At 40.4% G+C, this 19,614-nt stretch overlaps 1 long non-coding RNA gene across 1 annotated transcript in view; it reads right to left on the bottom strand.

Annotated features, from left to right (window-relative positions):
• Positions 1 to 19,083, bottom strand: part of LOC147912939 (uncharacterized) — a 62,202-nt gene extending 43,119 nt beyond the window's left edge. Inside the window, exons 1-2 of the long non-coding RNA XR_015549311.1 lie at positions 18,884 to 19,083; positions 1,078 to 1,196 (exon numbers count right to left, since the gene is read on the bottom strand). This is a non-coding gene — a long non-coding RNA (uncharacterized LOC147912939). The remainder of the gene's footprint in view (positions 1 to 1,077; positions 1,197 to 18,883) is intronic.
• Positions 19,084 to 19,614: the final 531 nt, after the last annotated feature.

Raw genomic sequence — 19,614 nt, 5'->3', positions numbered from 1 at the left:
GGATAAAGAAGCTATAAACATCCACGTTCAGGTTTTTGTGTGACATAAGTTTTTCACTCCTTTGGGTAAATCCCAAGGAACACTATTGCTGGATCATATGGTAAGTATATGCTTAGTTCTTTAAGAAATTGCCAAACTGTCTTCCAAAGAGGCTGAACCATTTTGCATTCTTGTCAGCAATGAAGAGACTTCCTGTTGTTCCACATCCTTGTCAGCATTTGGTGTTGTCAGTGTTTTGGATTTTGGCCGTTCTAGTAGGCGTGTAGAACAACATCTCATTGTTGTTTTAGTTTGCAATACCCTAATGACCTATGATGTTGAGCACCTTTTCATGCACGTATTTGCTATCTGTATATCTTTTTTGGTGAGGAGTCTATTCAGATCTTTTGCCCCTTATTAAGTTGGGATGTGTATTTTCTTATAGTTGAATTTTAAGAGTTTGTGTGTTTTGGATATTGCTCCTTTATCAGATATGTGTTTTGCAAATATTTTCTCCCAGAGTATGGCTTGACTTTTTATTCTCTTAATAGTCTTTCTCAAAGCAGAAATTTTTAATTTTAATGAGGTCCAACTTATCAGTTTTTCTTTATATATTGTTCTTTTGGTGTTGTATCTAAAAAGTCATGACCAAACCCAAGATAATCTAGGTTTTCTCCTATGTTATCTTGTAGGAGTTTTATAGTTTGGCATTTTACATTTAGGTCTATGAACCATTTTGATTTAATTTTTGTGAGGGGTCTCAGGTCTCCATGTGGGATGCTAGCGTTGGGTATGTTCCTTCCCCCAGGTTGGCTGGGCTCTGGCAAAATCGTTTTCGTTGAGGAAAAGCTTTGTTAAGAACAGAATGCTCTGGGGCATATCTCAAAATGGGACCCCCCCACACACACACACACTCTGCCTCTGCTGGAAGTCCCAGGGGATTTATCTCTGATCTTCACTGTGAGAACCTGGTAGGGCTCCTGGAGATAAAATTCATGTAAGAGTGTCCCCTCCAAGACTGGGCCTTGGAGTTTTGAAGCTCTCAAACTTGTCCTCACTGGGGCTCCAGCAATTCAATTACATTTTAAATTTTCCTACCTGGACACTGGACATCTGCTGCCGGGCTTCTGCTCCAGTGGCATGTGATTCTCTGTATCCCTCTGTCTGTCTGTGTCTCCAATTTGGGGGGCAGCAGTTCGCTTTGTGACTTCAGTTTTCTGATGGATTTAAGAAGAGCTGTTGATTTTCAGTTTGTCAGGCCTTTTTCTTGTTGACACCCAGGAATGACAACTTCCAAACTGCTTACATACCAGATCAGGTCAACTTGATCTTTGACAGAGATGCCAAGGTAATTCAATGTGGAACAGATAATATTTTCAACAAAAGGTTCTGAAACAATTGTCTATCTACATGGAGTTGGGGGGGGGGGGTCCTCCACGCTTATCTCATGCAGTACACAAAAATTTACTTGAAATGGACTGCAGACCTAAGTCAAGCTGAGTTTTCAAACTGAGAGGCAATTCCCCCCCACCCAAAAGATAGTTTTAATGCCTGAAGGCGTTTTTGATGGTCACAACTGGTGAGCTGCTCTTGGCGTCTAGTGCGTAGGGGCCAGGGATGCAGCTAAACATCCTACAGTGCACAGGACAGTTTCCATAACAAAGAATTATCCAGCCCAAAATGTCAGTAGTGCCAAGGTTGAGAAATTCAGACTAAAACTAAATCCTAACTCAGTCTTGACAAAAATCCTAAATAAGCAATTAAATATCTGGAAGAAAATCTTTGTAACATTGAGGTAGGCACAGATTTCTTAAACAGGACACAAAATGTACAAACTACACAAGAAAAAAATGATAAAAAGGACTTCAAGGTTAAAATCTTGCTTTTCACAGTTAAGAAAATAAAAATACAAGGCTACAGACTGGGATTGTTTTTTTTGCAAAATGTATACCCAACAAAGAGCTTGTATATAATATGTATACAGTACTCTTCAACTCAATTTTAAAAAATGATCAAAGAAGATATACAAATAGTGAATAAGCACGTGAAAAGATGCTGAACATCACCCGTTATCACAGAGATGAAAGTTAAAAACTCAACGGAATATCACAACTGTTATGGGTTGAACTGTGTTCCCCCCAAAAACATATTGCAGTCCTAACCCCCAGTACCTCAGAATGTGGCCTTATTTGGAAATAGAGTTGTTGCAGATGTAATTAGTTAAGGCAAGGTTGTACTGGAGCAGGATGGACCCTTAATCCAGTATGACTGGTGTCTTTATAGGAAGAGGAGAAGAGACATAGAGACACAGACACAGAGGGAAGTTGGCCGTGTGAAGACGGAGGCAGAGATTGGAGTTACGCTACCACAAGCCAAAGAAGTCCTGGGGTTACCAGAATCTGGAAGAGACAAGGGAAGATCCTTTCCTAGAGGTTTCAGAGAGAGCATGGTCCTGCCAACATGTTGATTTCATATTTCTAGCCTCCAGAAGTGTAAGGGAACAAATTTCTATTGTTTAAAGCCACTCAGATTGTGGTACTTTGTTATAGCAGCCCTAGGAAACTAATACAACTACACACCCACTACAGTGACTAAAGTTACCAAGTCTTACAATGCCAAGTGTTGGTGAGGATGTGGAGCAACTGGAACTCTCATACTTTGCTGGTAGAAATGCAAAATGGTAGAACCACTTTGGAAAACAGTAAGGCAATATCTTTTAAAGCTAAGCACACACTTTTGTAAGACCCAGCAATTCTACTCCTAGGTATTTACCCCAGAGAGGTGAAAATATATGTCTGTACAAAGATGGGAACATGAGTATTTGGAGTAGCGTTATGTGTAATGGCCCCAAACTGAAATAAACCAAATGTCCATCAAATGGTGAATGGATAAACAAATAGTGTATCTTTATATTACAGAATACTACTCAGTAATAAAAAGGAATGAAACCTTAATACATGCAACAACTTTGATGAATCTCGAAAACATGTTGTTTAGTAAAAGAAGTCAAATACAAATGTTTATGGATGCGTGGGGGCTGATCAATTTACATGAACTTATGGAAAAGGCAAAGCTATAGTGACAGCAGCACATCAGTGGTTGCTTGGGGCCAGGTGGGAAGAGGAGATCATCATGAAAAGGAAGAAGAAATTTTTTGAGGAGGAGTGAATTATTCTATATTTTGATCATGGTTACAATTACAAAATTGTATATAAGTACCAAAATTCATAAAACTGTATACTTAACATGAGTATTTTTGTATGTAAATAGCACTTTAAAAATCCATAAAGAAAAAAATTTAATACCATCCCATTAAAAGCTTTCTTTGTTACTCCACAGCCTGGGCCTGATTTGATCTATGAAATCTGCCCTGAAGATGAGGGCAAATGTTTCTTTCCTATTTCTCTACTTTGTGTTTTCTTCTCCCATTCACTATGCTGCCATGGCTCTTCCAAGACTGGGGTCAGTTGAGAAGGCAAAAGCTTTTCTTGACTCTTGCACTCGTAACTTGGTATTGGTGCAGATTAGAGCTGGCAATGCAACCTTTATTGACCACTTGTGACCTCCCCTTTTGAGTTCTCAAATTTAGTGGTAACCCCCACATTGACTTGTTTGTGGGAGTCACCACCCCAGGCAGGTCCACTCTTGGAAAAGGTCCTTAAGATATGGCTCTCAGCAAGGTACCTTTAGCAGTGTCTACTTGTGCCCATAAGGAACATATAACTTTAGCCAAACTCTGGACATGCAACTTGCTTTCACCACTCTTTATGAATTCTGACACAAGGGTGTAATTCCTGAGAAAGAAAATAAAAACAATAGGAAGGAATAAATATTTAGAGAAAAACTCAAAAGAAACCCTTCCTGGAATAAAAAAGGATTTGAATCTCTATATTGAAATGGCATACAATGGGCCACAGAGAACTGATCCAGAACAGTCATGCTAGATGAATCCTAGAGAAAAGTTATTGAACTTTTAATGAAGTGAAAGATTCCTATGGGTAGCCTGGCAAAAAAAAAACCCAAGACACTTCTAAGGGGGAAACACAAATCAGGCTGGCCGTGGATTTTTCCACAGCAATATTTCAAGCTATTAGACAGTAGAATATCACCAACAAAACATTTAAGGAAAGAAAGGGACAATAACATTATACACAGTCTAACCCGTCCTCAAAGTGTGAGGCTAGAGACACAGTTTTGAATGTGAAAAACACCAGGGTATATAGTTCCCTTGAGCCATCCTTAATGAAGGGTGCAATGTTAGCCAAGTGAGAGATGACCAGGGAAGCTAGGGCAGACGGGCTGTCCATGAGAACTGAATATATGCAACTGTGGAACTAAGACTAAGACAATTGTGGGTGGTGAGGTGATAGAGCAGACTGCAAATGTTATAAGCTTGATGATGTAGAAATGACACCACCAACACAAATTGAGAGGGAAGTGGAGAAATAGGTGGTATGTAGAATAAGCACTCTGACTACGTCACTTCGTCCATAGTAAGCGGTAAGTCAGAGGACACCACTTAAAGCTGCACTGGCCCTTGGCCTGCTTGCTCTCAGATTCAGTCCACGCCCTTTGGCTACGCAGGTCAATATCACAAGAGAGTTGATCCCAGTGAGTTGTGTTTCTCAGGCTCCTGTGCATGCCGGCTTTTGGCTGGGTCAGCCAGGAGAAGGCACGGTGGAAGGCTGGAAGGTGGGAGGAGAGAAGCATTGGGGAACATCTCCAGCAGCAGCTCCATCTCCTCTGGGGCTCGACCTCCCACCAGACAACCTCCCCTTAGGTGGCAGTTACCTCCAAGTGACTCTGGTCCCCAAACACAGTAACACAGCTCCTCCCATCCACCTAGGGGAAGTAGCAGCTCTTTGCTGTTGCTAATCTCTGGGTTTCTTCAGAGTCCTGTTGGGCTTCTTAGCATTTCTACCAACCATTTCCTTGAGTTAAAGTCACTTTCTTTTAAAGTTTTTAGCAAGGTTTCTGTTTTCCTAGACACTGACTGACATAAGAGCTGGCAACTCAAGTAATAAAACTATAAACCTATGAAAAGAACACAGATTACTGGTAATAAATATTACATTATTGTCCAAAATCAGGTGGTAGTAGAATGGGGAGGAAGAGAAAACATACTAATTTTACCACTGCTTTTAGTAGGGAAATAATAGATACTCTCTAAATAAATAGAGGGTTAAAGGAATTACATAAAGTTATCATTATAATGGTATCTACTAGAAGATATACTCATTTCTTAAATATGTGAAAGATTACATGTAAGAAACAAAGCAAAGGCAAATAGACAAACAACAGAATTATGTTGACTTAAAAAGAAACTCTAGAAGTAAATCATAACATAAAACAACATAACAGAACTAAGACTAAACATACTTTAGTCACATCAACAATACAAATGGGGTTAGTGCTCTAAGTAAGAGAAAACTATTTTCAGATTAAATTATAAAGCAAAACCTAATTCTGTACACATGGGACACAACTAAAACAATTAGAATATTGAAAATAAAAGGGTGAGAAGATATAGATTAGGGAAAAATACACCAAAAGAAAGCAAGGGTCATGGTTTTTTGAGTAAGTTGAATTCAGGCCAAAAAAGTGATTAAGCAAGACCAATGAAAGCACCTTATAATGCTGAGGGGTGTGATTCACAGTGAAGATATAACAGTAATAAATAGCTACACACAAAATAACAAAGCAATAGTGCCCATAAACTTGAAATTATAGGAGATAAAAGGAGAAATAAACAGAAACACACTAGTTTCATTCCTTTCTCTATGGTTTATAACAAATCAAGTGGATAAAATAAATCAATAATGTATAAGTCTCATATAACATATGTTAAATATGATAGTTCTGATTAGCATATGTAGCAAATTCTCTTCTCATATAACATATGTTAAATATAATAGTTCTAATTAGTATATGCAGCAAACTCTCTTCTCATAGAGAGTATTCTTATTTTCAAGAATATTCAAGAATGGAATATTCAGGAAAATTGACCACATTATTAGGCCACAAAGAAAACCTCAATTCCAAAAAGTAGAAATAGCATAGGCAACATTCTCTGATCACTATGCAATAAAGCTACAAATTAATTTTAAAAATCAGACAACAAAAATTCCCTTCCAGGTGCTGGCCTAGTGGCATAATGGTTAAGTTTGCGCGCTCTGCTTCGGTGGCCCGGGGTTCGCAGGTTCGGATCCCAGGCGCGGACCTACGCACCACTTATTGAGCCATGCTCTGGCGGTGTCCCACATAAAGTAGAGGAAGGATGGGCACAGATGTTAGTCCAGGGCCAATCTTCCTCAGCGAAAAGGAGGATTGGCAACAGATGATAGCTCAGGGCTAATCTTTCTCACCAAAAAAAAAAAAAAAAAAATTCCCTTCCACCTGAAAATTTAAAAAATTTATCTTAAACAAATTTTAATTTTTTAAAAAGCCCTCGACTCTTGGATAAAAAATAATATAAACCTAAATTGTAGAAGTCCTATAAAATAACAACAATAAAAATAATAAAAATTCCTATGTATTAGAATCAATTAGATACTGCTAAAGCAGTACTCAGAGGAAAATTCATAGGTTTAAATAAATAAGAAAGAAAAAAGGAAAACAAATGAATCAAGTATCTAGCTTAGAAAAAGAACAACACAATAAACTGAAAGAACATAGAAAGAAAGAATTAATAAAAGGGAAAGCAGAACTTTATAACTTATTGAGTTAGAAAACAGAAAACAGAAAAAAAGAGAGTTAAGTAAATAAGCTCAATCTTTAGGGAGAAAAACAAAAAAATTGAAATAATACTGGCTAACCTAATAAAGAAGAAAAGCAGAAATGCAAATATACAAAACAAGAAACAGTAAGAAAACAACCACAAAAATGTATTAAATTAAAATAATCATAAGGAACTACTTTACTTAACTCCGTGAAAGTATATTTGAAAACTTAGATGAAACATGTAATTTTCTTGAAGAATATAATTTGGCAAAATTGACCCCCAGAAGAGAAAGAAAATCAAAATAGACTGATTTTCATACAAGAAAGAGAGAAAGTTGTCTAAGAGTTCCCTCAAAAATACCCAACTAGTTTCACAGGGATGTTCTACCAAATCTTTAAGAAGCAAGTAGTATTTAATTCTGCTTAAATTATTCCAAAGCTTAGAAGAGAAGGAAAACTCTGGAATTATTTTATGAAATATAACATTGATTTTGAAACCTGAGATTACATGCTCTAACAAAGAAAATTACAAATCGAGCTCATTTCTTAATGCAAAAATTATAAGAATTTTTCAAAAAAATTAAATATATAAAATATTTGAGGGTGATTTTGTGGTCACTGTTTAGAAAATGCAACCTGACACAAGACTCCAATTCTGGAGCATTTCCTTAGGTGGACCCTGGGCATTGGGTTTAGACACACCTGAGGGCCACGTTCCTCTCCCAGTGCCTGACCCAACACTGGGCCCTTAATGAAACTCTCAGGAAGCACATTCTCCTCATAGACTCTTTCCCTGCCAGGCAGCACAAGGCCCTTTCCTTCACTGCTCCCACTGCCTCTTCTCTTCAGATGGTATCAGATAGTTCCGGACAGTTCCAGCACCTTCTGTCAAAACTGGGTGATTCCTGACCCTCATTCACCAGGCTCCTCCTCTGCCTACTCAGACAAACTAAATTTCTGTAATGGGTAATTACGGTGTCCTGTAATGTCCTTTGGGGTAACATATTTGTGTTTTAATCATGGATTTCCTTGACTTTAATTTCAAATAAATGATTCACGCATCTGAGGCACTGTGACCTGTTAAGAAGAAGGACATTTGGGGGGCTGGCAAGCATCTGGTGTCCTCATTCTGGACAGCATGAGTGATTTTCTACAGCTTTTGCAGACGGCGTAGCCTGTTAGCACTGGGTCCAGGGATCAGTGTAGTCTCTGGTATTTCTACCACAGGTTGGTGGGGGGTGGTTGTAAAATCAGCATATTCTCAGTAGCACCTCGTCTAAATCATGACTGCCAGGTTCTCAGTACACTCCTGCCTACCCAGGACTTCAGGGATTTTGCCTGTTTTCAGCTGTACCTGATTGATTAGTACATGCTTTTGAGCCTAGGTCTCGGTGCCAAGAATTACTAGTTACCCCACAGCCCGCTCCCTGCCCTGTACCTGAATGGAGTGTATCCCAGGGGCTCGAAACGGAACCCAGCAGTCACACCCCGTCGTCACTCCCCTTTGGAAAAGGCCTCCTCAACAGTTCTCCTGTTTCAGGCTGGACTTGCTCCCAACTGGGTCGGATCCAGCTTCAGGGAAGTGCCGTCACCTAGAGCCTCAGCCCTCTGCCAGGCTTGGGTGTGGCAGGTGTGAGTGTTCGAATACTCACCACCAAAGGATGTTTGGATTTGCTGGTTGGTTTGTTTTGAGTTATTCTGTTCATCTTCTCTCTCACCAGGCTGTGGGCTCTAATCATGCAGCACACAGGCAAAGAGCTACTTGTGTTAAGAGCAGGAAGAGGAAGGGGAGAAGGATATGGTTTCATGGGGAATTTTCAGTGAAAAAAAATTCAGGTTTATAGACAGAAACAAGGTAGACAGCAAAGAACTGGGAGATTTTTCAGCCTCGTGTTATAAAGAACTGACTGGAACCTCTTCTTGGATCTCGGCTACACCAGGATCACAGAGAAGGTCCTCTCTCGTTCACTTCAGCAAGGACACGGAAGGAAAGCCAGCATGCAGAGGGCAAGCTCACACCTGCCCGTGGGTGAGGCCGGCAGATTATAGCAGCTCTGCCACTTTGGGTAGAAGAAGGAAGACATGCAGATTAGAAAAACAGGAGAGCATCATGCAGGATCAATTTTCAAAACCTGGGCAAGGCATGAACTGCTGTTATAATCCGATCAGAACACCTAGGGCTGTGGTAGGAGGCAAATTCTTTTTTAAAACAACAGAAGAGTTGATTTATGCTTTATACTTTGATATGTGTCATCAGCCCTTTTGTCTTCATCTCACCAACATAAAGAAGCGTTCACCTGAGTTTAAGTCATCAGAACAAATATGACTAAAATTGATTTCATTCCACAGGCACATCCTAAGTCCAATTCACAAACATAGTGGACCACTTGGTTTAGGATAAACCTTGGCCCCGTGAGACATGCTGATGAAGGGTCTCAACATCCTTAGCCAGTGCTGGGGCTCCACACTCTCATGGTCATGGGAGCCTGACCTGTGACACTGCAGTGGAGAGAAAGTTCCAGACCTCAACCCAGTCAGGGTGCGTAATGTTGAAGAGGAAGAAGCTGGTGTCAGACAGACAACACAGCACGGCCGGTGGGCCAGAGGGAGCCCTCCAAGGCAGATCTCACATCCCCGGGATTGAGCTGGAGGCCTTAGCATGTCCCTTGTGAGACTTGTGAAATAACAGGGGGGAGGTGCTCACACTGTCTCTGGAAATGGGGCAGTTAAAGTCCATTGATACCACCTTAACAAGAGGAGAAAGGCTCCCAAAGCAAATTGGAGAAACATCACCCAGTGTAACACACACTGCTGCCTGGCTAGCCACCACCACTCCCCCTTTCTTCTTTGCCAAGAGAGCCCTAATTTTGTCACAGTGTCCACACATCTCCCCTGTGAGTCCTGGGTAAACCTCATCGGTTTAAGCCAATCCTAATGGTTCCATTCCCCTTGGCAGTGATTTATCTAGAGATGTCCCTGTGCCCATTTCTGGGCACATGTGACATAAGGGGAAGTCTTCGGGGGATGGGGAGGGAATTATAAAAAGCATTTTCTTGTTTATAAAAAACAGTCACTAGTGAAGGAACAATCATTTTTCTTCCACCCGTGTTGCCATATCTGGATGTGAGGCTTGGACCCACAGCCGCTGTTTTATAAACACAAGGTGAAGTAGCCAGGGTTCACGCTGAGGCTGGAAAAGTGGAAAGATGGAAAGAATGGGGACCTCCTGATGACAGTGTTGAGCCTCTGAATTAACCAACGCCAAAGCCGCCCTCCTCTAGACCTCCTGTTATGTTGAGTAATATATTCCCTATTTTAGATGGTTAAGTTCCCTGTTACTTGTATCCCAAAACATCCTAAACTGATACATAAAGAAGGAACGAAGGAAGGGAGGGAGGGAGGGAGGGAGGGAGGAAGGAAGAGTGAGTTCCTAAGCAAAAATGCTTGCTGTACCTATATAGGTAACAGTCCAGACTATTGAAGGCAAATGTTTCAGTTCAGTAATGCGGAAATCTGGCGCCCGCCTCGCTAAACTTCTATTCCTCTCACAGAGCTACATCTCCTGCAGGAGCTAGCATACTAACACACATAAAATCAATATCTTCTCAGAAGATTTTGCTTCTCCATGAATCAATAGCTATTCATTGGCCAAATAGCACACAGCCTGTGGGGCAATATCAGGGGAGATGAAGAATTATTCCCTCTGAAAAAAATGAAGAAAACTCCAACCCATTTCCTGGTAAGAATCCAGGAACTTCAAGGTCCACAGTATTTTCGTAGCTTATTTAAGTATTATCTATCTATTTCTCGGAAGATTCTGAAACCCAGACAGGGAAACTGTTAAAATATCACAGGTCCAGAGAACTAGAAGGGACCTTGAAAGTCACCTAGTCCAACTTCCCATTGATGTTGGAGGATTCCACAAGGCCACCTATCCTGGAACCAGAACCCAGGTCTTCTGCCTGCCAATCTGGGGCTCTTACTTGTTTTGTTCACTGCAAAAAACAAAACAAAACAAAACAAAAAACAAATCAAATCTTCATCAAGAAGACACCTTTGTAGGCCTCCCCGCCTGTTTTTTGGACAGATTCAGGCCTGTGTAGTTTGAACCAAAGTCATTAATCACTTGTATTGGATGTGAATTGCGTTTGCAACTCCCATGTTTACAAAATGTAACACTCTTTATATTTCTATAACGAAACAATTCCTGGTTGGAGCCCCCATTCCTCTAGCATCATCATGCACTTTCTATGTTCTGAGTCGCTTCAAATGCTAAGCATCTGAAACTGCAAAGCAGGGTCCTTAAACAATTTGGGCGTCTGGTGAAGCCTATGGACCTCTTCTCAAACAATGTTTTTAAGTGCAAAAATAAATTGCATAAGGATGCCCACTGTCACCACTCCTATTTAACACAGTACTGGAAGTCCTAGCCAGAGCAATCAGGCAAGAGAAAGAAATAAAAGGGATCCAAATTGGAAAGGAAGAAGTGAAACTGTCACTATTTGCAGATGACATGATTTTATATATAGAAAACCCTAAAGAATCCACCAGAAAACTTTTAGAAGGAATAAACGAATATGGTAAAGTTGCAGGATACAAAATCAACATACAAAAATCAGTTGCATTTCTGTACACTAACAATGAAGTAGCAGAAAGAGAAATTAAGAATACAATCCCATTTACAATTGTAACAAAAAGAATAAAATACCTAGGAATAAACTTAACCAAAGAGGTGAAAGATCTGTACACCAAAAACTATAAAACATTTCTGAAAGAAATTGAAGAAGACACAAAGAAATGGAAAGATATTCCGTGCTCTTGGATTGGAAGAATTAACATAGTTAAGATGTCCATACTTCCTAAAGCCATCTATAGATTCAATGCAATCCCTATCAAAGTTCCAACAACATTTTTCACAGAAATAGAACAAAGAATCCTAAAATTTATATGGAACAACAAAAGACCCCGAATAGCTAAAGGAATCCTGAGAAAAAAGAACAAAGCTGGAGGTATCACACTCCCTGATTTCAAAATATACTACAAAGCTATAGTAACCAAAACAGCATGGTACTGGCACAAAAACAGACACACAGATCAATGGAATAGAATCGAAAGCCCAGAAATAAACCCACACATCTATGGACAGCTAATCTTTGACAAAGGAGCCAAGAACATACAATGGGGAAAAGAAAGTCTCTTCAACAAATGGTGTTGGGAAAACTGGATAGACATATGCAAAAAAATGAAAGTAGACTCTTACCTTACACCATACACAAAAATTAACTCCAAATGGATTAAAGACTTGAATGTAAGACCTGAAACTTTGAAAGTTCTAGAAGAAAACATAGGCAGTACGCTCTTCGACATCAGTCTTAGCAACATCTTTTCAAACACCACATCTGACCGGGCAAGAGAAACAATAGACAAATAAACAAATGGGACTACATCAAACTAAAAAGCTTCTGCACAGCAAAGGAAACCATCAACAAAACGAAAAGACAACCTAACAATTGGGAGAAGATATTTGCAAACCATACATCTGATAAGGGCTTAATCTCCAAAATATATAAAGAACTCATGCATCTCAACAACAAAAACTACCAACCCAATTAAAAAATGGGCAAAAGACCTGAACAGACATTTCTCCAAAGAAGATATACAGATGGCCAACAGACACATGAAAAGATGTTCAAAATCACTAACTATCAGGGAAATGCAAATCAAAACTACAATGAGATATCACCTCACGCCCGTCAGAATGGCTATAATTAACAAGACAGGAAACAACATGTGTTGGAGAGGTTGTGGAGAGAAGGGAACTCTCATACACTGCTGGTGGGAGTGCAAACTGGTGCAACCACTATGGAAAACAGTATGGAGATTCCTCAAAAAATCAACGATAGAACTACCATATGATCCAGCTATTCCACTGTTGGGTATTTATCCAAAGAACTTGAAAACACCAATTTGCAAAGGTACATGCACCCCTGTGTTCATTGCAGCCTCATTCACGATAGCCAAGACTTGGAAGCAACCTAAGTGCCCATCAAGGGACGAATGGATAAAAAAGCTGTGGTATATATACACAATGGAATACTACTCAGCCATAAGAAATGATGAAATCCAGCCATTTGTGACATCGTGGATGGACATTGAGGGTATAATGCAAAGTGAAATAAGTCAGAGGGAGAAGGTCAAATACCGTATGATTTCCTTCATTAAGTAGTAGATAATAACAACAATAAACAAACACATAGGGACAGAGATTGGATTGGTGGTTACCAGAGGGGAAGGGGGGAGGGAGGAGGGTGAAAGGGATAATTGGGTACATGTGTGTGGTGATGGGTTGTAATTAGTATTTTGGTGGTGAACATGATGTAATCTATGCAGAAATAGAAGTACAATGATGTACACCTGAAATTTTTACAATGTTATAAACCAATGTTACTGCAATAAACAAAAAATTAAAAAAAAAAAAAAATACAGTTGGTTGCAATAAACTCTTAAACCTACCAATGAAGTCTCTTGAATATCAAGTGCTAGCTATATAGCATTATAACAGTATTATAATAAAATAAATATCATTGAATAAAATAATATTACAATAAAAAAAAAAGATTACAAAATAAGCCAAATACATGGAAATATATTTATTAAAATATTTAAATTGTTATATAATGCTTCTTTTTTAATCCATTAAATAATAAGATCTAGCAAAGGTCTACTGAGTACAATTTCCAGTGAGCGTAAATGATAATGAGAGATATCCACAACACTGTCATGTGATATGAAAACGTCTGTGATCTGTATTGGCCATGAAGTCATAGATATTGCCATTCCCACTGTGGTTTGTTGCACCATTCATAATTGAAGAAAATATTAATTTTCAGTTAGAGGCTATTGAAAATAAAGATGTGATATTTCTCCACCCAATTTCATGAACTCTTTGAATTCTATCCACAGACCCCCCCCCGCAAGCAGTCCATGCACCCCAGATTAAGAAACTGTGAGGCTAAAGACTTTTCTCTGCCTTTCTGTTGTATCATATTTGCCCAAAGCCGTGAATATGGCCGATTGAATAGGATAAGGCCTAAGAGAGAAAAGGAAGTTCCAGAAACAAACTTTTGTCCTGCCTTGGTTGGGAGGATGAGCTCTGCAGCTCACCAGGGTGCTGAGCAGACACCTCACCACCGCAAAGTGGAGGATCCTCTGCCTTTTCCCTCCTGCCACCAGTGCTAGCGGAATTTCTTCAGCAAGATCAACAGATCTAAGGCTTCTGGTTAAATGGGATGAATCAGCCACATATATTTATCTCTTTTCTCTTCAGAATAAAAAATACATAGAACCACAAGGATTTATATATTTTGGTAGAGGGGACATTAGAGGACGACAGATTTGAGCACATTTTTGAGAGCTAATGGAGGAGTGGTAGCTAATTTAGCAGAGTGAAAGAAGGCAAACTTGATTAATAGTTTGATTTGCAGAGAGGATACTAAAGAGAGCTTTATTGTCTTTCCACTGCACCCCTGAAAGGCTCAGAACCTGAGGACAAGGAGGCGGGAAGTGGAGTTCACTCTCCCACCCCCAGAAGTCAGATGCCTGCCCCGTCTCCTGCCCATGCACCATCCTCACCACCCAAACCTCAAGAGACCAGAAGTCCATTCTTTGGAATAGATAATTAGAGAGAATGCCGGGGTGAGCTTTGGGTTTGAACACAGGAATATTAAATAAAATTCTTCAAATTGAATCCCGTCTTTCCTAATTGGCTTCAGAATACCAGCAGTACACCCTCTGGCCTCTAGAAAGGCAAGCAACAGATTCTTCTCCTAATACACCGATTCTTCTCCTGATACACCGGATTCTTCTAATATACTGGAGTCTTCTCCTAATACACTGAACATGCTGACATGTGGGGGGATCTCCAATGAAAGAGCCACCTAGTCATCCAACAGGGAAGGTCCTGAGCTGAAAAGCTCCGTCACCCTACAGAGAACTTCCAAAGAACTTTTTGAGCGCATCACTCTTAAACACAAATGGGCAGGCAAGAAGCAGGATAGCATCTGAGAAAAGCCTCCAACGTGAGTTTTGCAAGGACTCAAATTTACCTGCCATACATCCTTTCTCAAGAATAAAGGATTTTTCCCTCCAAATCAATTTCCTTCCAAATAAATAAAAAAGAAATAACATGCAACCCATGAAATGGGATTCAGCATAAGAGAGCAGTAAGCAGCAAGGGTGATTTCTATGATGACAGCTTTGTCTGGGCCAGCACAGACTGGAATAGGAGAGCGGAGGGCTCTGGGTGGGAAATTTCCTATGCGGTTGGGCTGGGAAGGGCAGGATGAATGGAATTAATAGATTAACTGGTTTATTTGATGATTTCAAAAACAATACTGAAATGTTTATAACATCTTAGGTGAAGTTTGTGGATGAAATTAAGGTTAACTGTATAAAAAAGAATTTAAAAAAGGCAAAGAAGTGATTATTCCAGGAAAAATGGAAAAGTTGTGTAAGGAAGAAAACACAATTATAGCACACTATGTGGCTCAGCAGTGAACAGCATTTAAAAGGTCCTACTAATGCCAGCACGAGCTGTTACCATGACTCTCTCTTAAGATACACCTACTGGAGGAGGGGATGGAGGAGTGCTCTATTATAGTGAAATATTCAGCTATTAGAATCAGAAGTCAACAGAAAATGTCTAAACTTGATGAATTAAAAAATAGCGGAGTAAGTACACTGTTGAGAAATATGAAGGTAAATACTAGAAAAAAGAGCTAGACAGGCAGAAGTGTTTACCCCTGGGGAGTGGGTGATGGGGGCTCACTCCCTATCATATAGGAAAGAGAAAGGTAAAACTATAGTCAGCAAAGACAAATAATCCTAAAACCATATGTATTTGGCCTTGGAATATATTTTTTGTTGCTATAATGATCTGCTAATAAAAAGTGTTTATATTTCTTGAGGATGCAGATGACTGGGGAAGAAGAGTGTGGACCAGAATTTAAATTTCCTGTTCCTCCAGGGAGTACACGAAAAAAAAGTAGATCATGCAATGATTTGGAAATACTTGTTCCTGAAAAACTACGATGTGCCCAGCTGAGTGGTATTTCGCCTCAATGTTGAGGTCACCACTGTTTCACATAATTAATTAGCTTGTCCTTTCTTTTTTGGGGTAGCATCCTCTGAGACATTGCTGACTGTCCTTGGAAACATGAAGTCATATGAGGGTAAAAATAGCAGCAACCATTCATGTTCCTTATATTATTTGTCATGTCGAAATGATCCTGCAAGTTGGATGTTAATCTCTTCAGTTCATATATGAACAAACTGAAGCTCAGAGAAATCCAGCAACTGTCTCAAACTCACTGAGGTGAGCCCTGGCCTCAGCCTGAGTACTTCTTTTTTTTTTTTTTTTTTTTGTGAGGAAGATCAGCCCTGAGCTAACATCCATGCCAATCCTTCTCTTTATTTTTTGCTGAGGGAGACCGCCCCTGAGCTAACATCTATCGCCAATCTTCCTCCTTTTTTTCCTCCCTTTTTTTCCTCAAAGCCCCAGTAGATAGTTGTATGTGATATTGCACATCCTTCTAGCTGCTGTATGTGGGACGCGGCCTCAGCATGGCTGGACAAGAGGTGCGACGGTGCGCGCCTGGGATCCGAACCTGGGCCGCCAGTAGCGGAGCATGCACGCTTAACCGCTAAGCCACCGGGCTGGCCCCTGAGCAATTCTTTCCTCCGTGAGCCCGGGCAGAGATTTAGGTGGAGAGGAAACTGCCTGACTGGCAAAACTTAAAACAAGCGTGTTTGTTTTTCTTTTAGCATCAGGAAAGAGAATAACCAGAACTCTCAGCCCTAATTTCCAAATCTATCCCCTGAATGGGTTTGTACAAACACCAGGGCCTAAAATAGCTCTTCTGATAAATAGCAGCACCATGAGGGGTGAGAGGGGAACCCTGGCCTTATAAAATAATACTTTTTTCTGTTCCAGGAACATTATATATGTCATGTCATCTCCATCAAAGTAGGCATTATTATGTTCATTTTATAAATAAGGAAATGAGAACGTTAACTAACTTCCCTAAGGTCACAGAGCTGTGAGTAACTGAATGGATTTCAAGCCATGTCTGCCAGCCCAAGGGCTGGGCTTTTCCATTTAGTTCCAGTGTGCCCGTGCGTGTGTGTATTTTCCAGTTTGATGACTTTAGAAACACTCTTGTGTCAGGTCGCAATATAGCCCTCTATGACAGTAAGAGAGTAGTAAGGAAAGTAGGATGACAAGGCAAGAGATCAAATTCTCAGCATCAAATCTCAGGCCCAACATGGGGAGTTCTACCACTTACCACCACCCGCTCTGGGGAAGCCCAGAAACCCTGAGCTCACCACACAGATGCTGCGAGGCAGAGCTCAGAGTTCTAACCAGGCTCCTCCCCAGACCCAGTGGGGAGATGGCTGCCCCCACCCCTGCGTGCATTAGCTAACTTTTTAAAAACTGATTCAGAGTTTCAGATGAAGCTCCTATAAAACTCGGGGTTACTCAGAGACTGCAAATTGCTAACAGATGACGTTTTGGTTAGAGTACAGTCACATTCCTGCCAATCATAAAAATGAGGGGTCAGAGAGCAGATCATTTTATTATCACATGCGGAAAACCAGCCAATTGAGCATTCATGTTTGTCAGGTATATGGGACATGGATTTTAAAACCTGGCAAAAAGACCATATTTTTATAGCTAAAGAAGGGGTCAGCTATAAGAGGTAGGTCCTGTGCATCTAAATTTTATTCACTTGAAAACAGAGAAAAATAGAGTGTGTCTATCTACATTGATTACATATCAGGGCAGGGGGATTTTCTTTTAAACTCTATTTAAATATACCACAGACAATTCTAACCTTTTTTTTAATTGCTGAAATTTCATCAGAGCCTGAATCATTTCCTTATTTCTTCCTATTCTATGATCATATACAACAAATTATAGGATTGCAGCTAAAAGGAGATATACATGTATGTATATAAGTTATAATTTTTTGTTTTGTCGATAATGGGTGGAACTTCACATTGCATATTTTTACTTGTCAGGCTTAGAGTGTGGTTATCATATGATTTCTATTTTAAGAGTACTTATTAGCCTGGTGGAACACTCCTAAAATGTCATTTGTCAAAAACTTTTAAAATTAATCCACCGACCTTGATTAGGAGCAAGCTTAATTTAGCTATTAGTTTATCAAATTGTCTTTTACTAGATAAGAAAAGTTTATAATAACGAACATTTCTCTGTGTAATTATTTTTGCCAGGCACAGTAAATGCAAAAATCAAGAACCATACCTTGACTGAGTCAGCTCCAAGCGCAGAATGGCAGCTCAAAATATCTCTGACTTACAATGAAATTCAGATCCTCAATGTTCACGTTAAACCCAATGACTAAGATAAACATTGCAATTTCAAGAATACCAACTGAGTTATATTTTCTCTGTGCTGTTCAAATGTAAACATTTGCTAGCTTCTTTGTAGTAGGAAACTATGAAGCTCAAAGGAAACACATTGACCATATGCGCTCATTCAGCCAGAGGCCAGCAGGCCTCTGCCACTTGGTTCTGTTTGGTTGCTCGTGGCCCTGAGCCCCAGAAGACTGCAGAGCAGCCTGGGCCTGCCACAAATACACTCTTTCCCCCCACGACTTTTTAATCCCGAGACTTTGAGCATTCGGAGGCCTCTCTGGATTTAATCGTGCAAATGTGAGTCTCTCAGAGCTGGATCTCTTGGTTAAAAAGGTTTTCTAGACTAAGCCAGCTGCAGCAGAGCTCATTCCTCAAATGCACGTTGCACACCACCCCCTCCTAGAGGGATGCATTGCAGTGACCTAAGCAAAGAGCAGGGACCAACACTCAATCAACCAATTAGTCAGTGGATCAATCAATCAATCAATCTGTGTTTACTAAGCATCTGCCAAGTGCCCAACACATGCTCTCTAATTACCATCTCTGGAGATATAAGATGACTGAGCAGAAAGGGGCGTCCACAGCATCACCATCAAACAAAAAACAGTGTTTGCTGACTTAGTGCCAACAGCCTAATTCAAAAATAACACACAACAGTGCAATGTGAGGAAGACGTGCTCAGAAAGGTAAAACGTTCAGAGGAGAACGAGAGTGAGTAGGCACAGTGCATCCAGAACAGCCGTACCTCGGAATCAGGAGAATGGGGGTTGAGAACTCTCCCTCTGCACTGGGCAGAACAGGGAGGCCCTCCTGTCCCTGACAGCCTGGCAGCTGCCCAGCCTCTCCAGCTCTGCTCTCACCGCTGGAGCCACGAGCCCCGCAGTCCAGGCCTGCCTCCAGCCGGAGCTCTGCCCCGTGCCTCAGAGCAGGAGGGTCCACAGAACATCTGTATGTGAGCCCTGGCGAAGAGGCATCACACGATGAGCTTCTAGGAAAGGCGACAGTTGAGAAGACTATCTTGATGGGTCAACTTCAAAGGGTTCATTCCAACTTCCAACTGAGACCATTTGGCTGACATTTAGTTAACTCCTCAGACTGAACTCAGAGAGACAGGTTTAGGCATTGTCATCGCTAACCACAGCCTGGAAATCTGGACCTTCAGCTTCTCTTTAATCAAACCTCATCCCCAACGGCTGACCACCTGACCTCATATGTGAGGGAATGGCTTGTGGGGTGATTTGGAAGAGTGAAAGGGACAACTCATTTTCTACGTTGATTAAAAACTATTATCTCATAGTTTCATCTTAATGTATTTTCAAATTAGCTTCCATAGGTCCAAGTTACTCTAGCATAATAAAGAAATGCAGATGGAAAATATTACCTGGCCTCTTCAATTTTATTTATCATTTTGAGTATGATCAAGTAGTTCAATGATAACTGTTTCCTTGAGACTCTCTTAAGTAGAGTCATAGGGAA

This window comes from Ceratotherium simum, chromosome 32 (genome assembly GCF_057802395.1).
Source record: "Ceratotherium simum simum isolate JZ-2026a chromosome 32, ASM5780239v1, whole genome shotgun sequence".
NCBI classification, from domain to species: domain Eukaryota; kingdom Metazoa; phylum Chordata; class Mammalia; order Perissodactyla; family Rhinocerotidae; genus Ceratotherium; species Ceratotherium simum.
The sequence above is the reverse complement of the archived record's forward strand: the minus strand, read 5'-3'. Positions and strand labels throughout refer to the sequence as shown.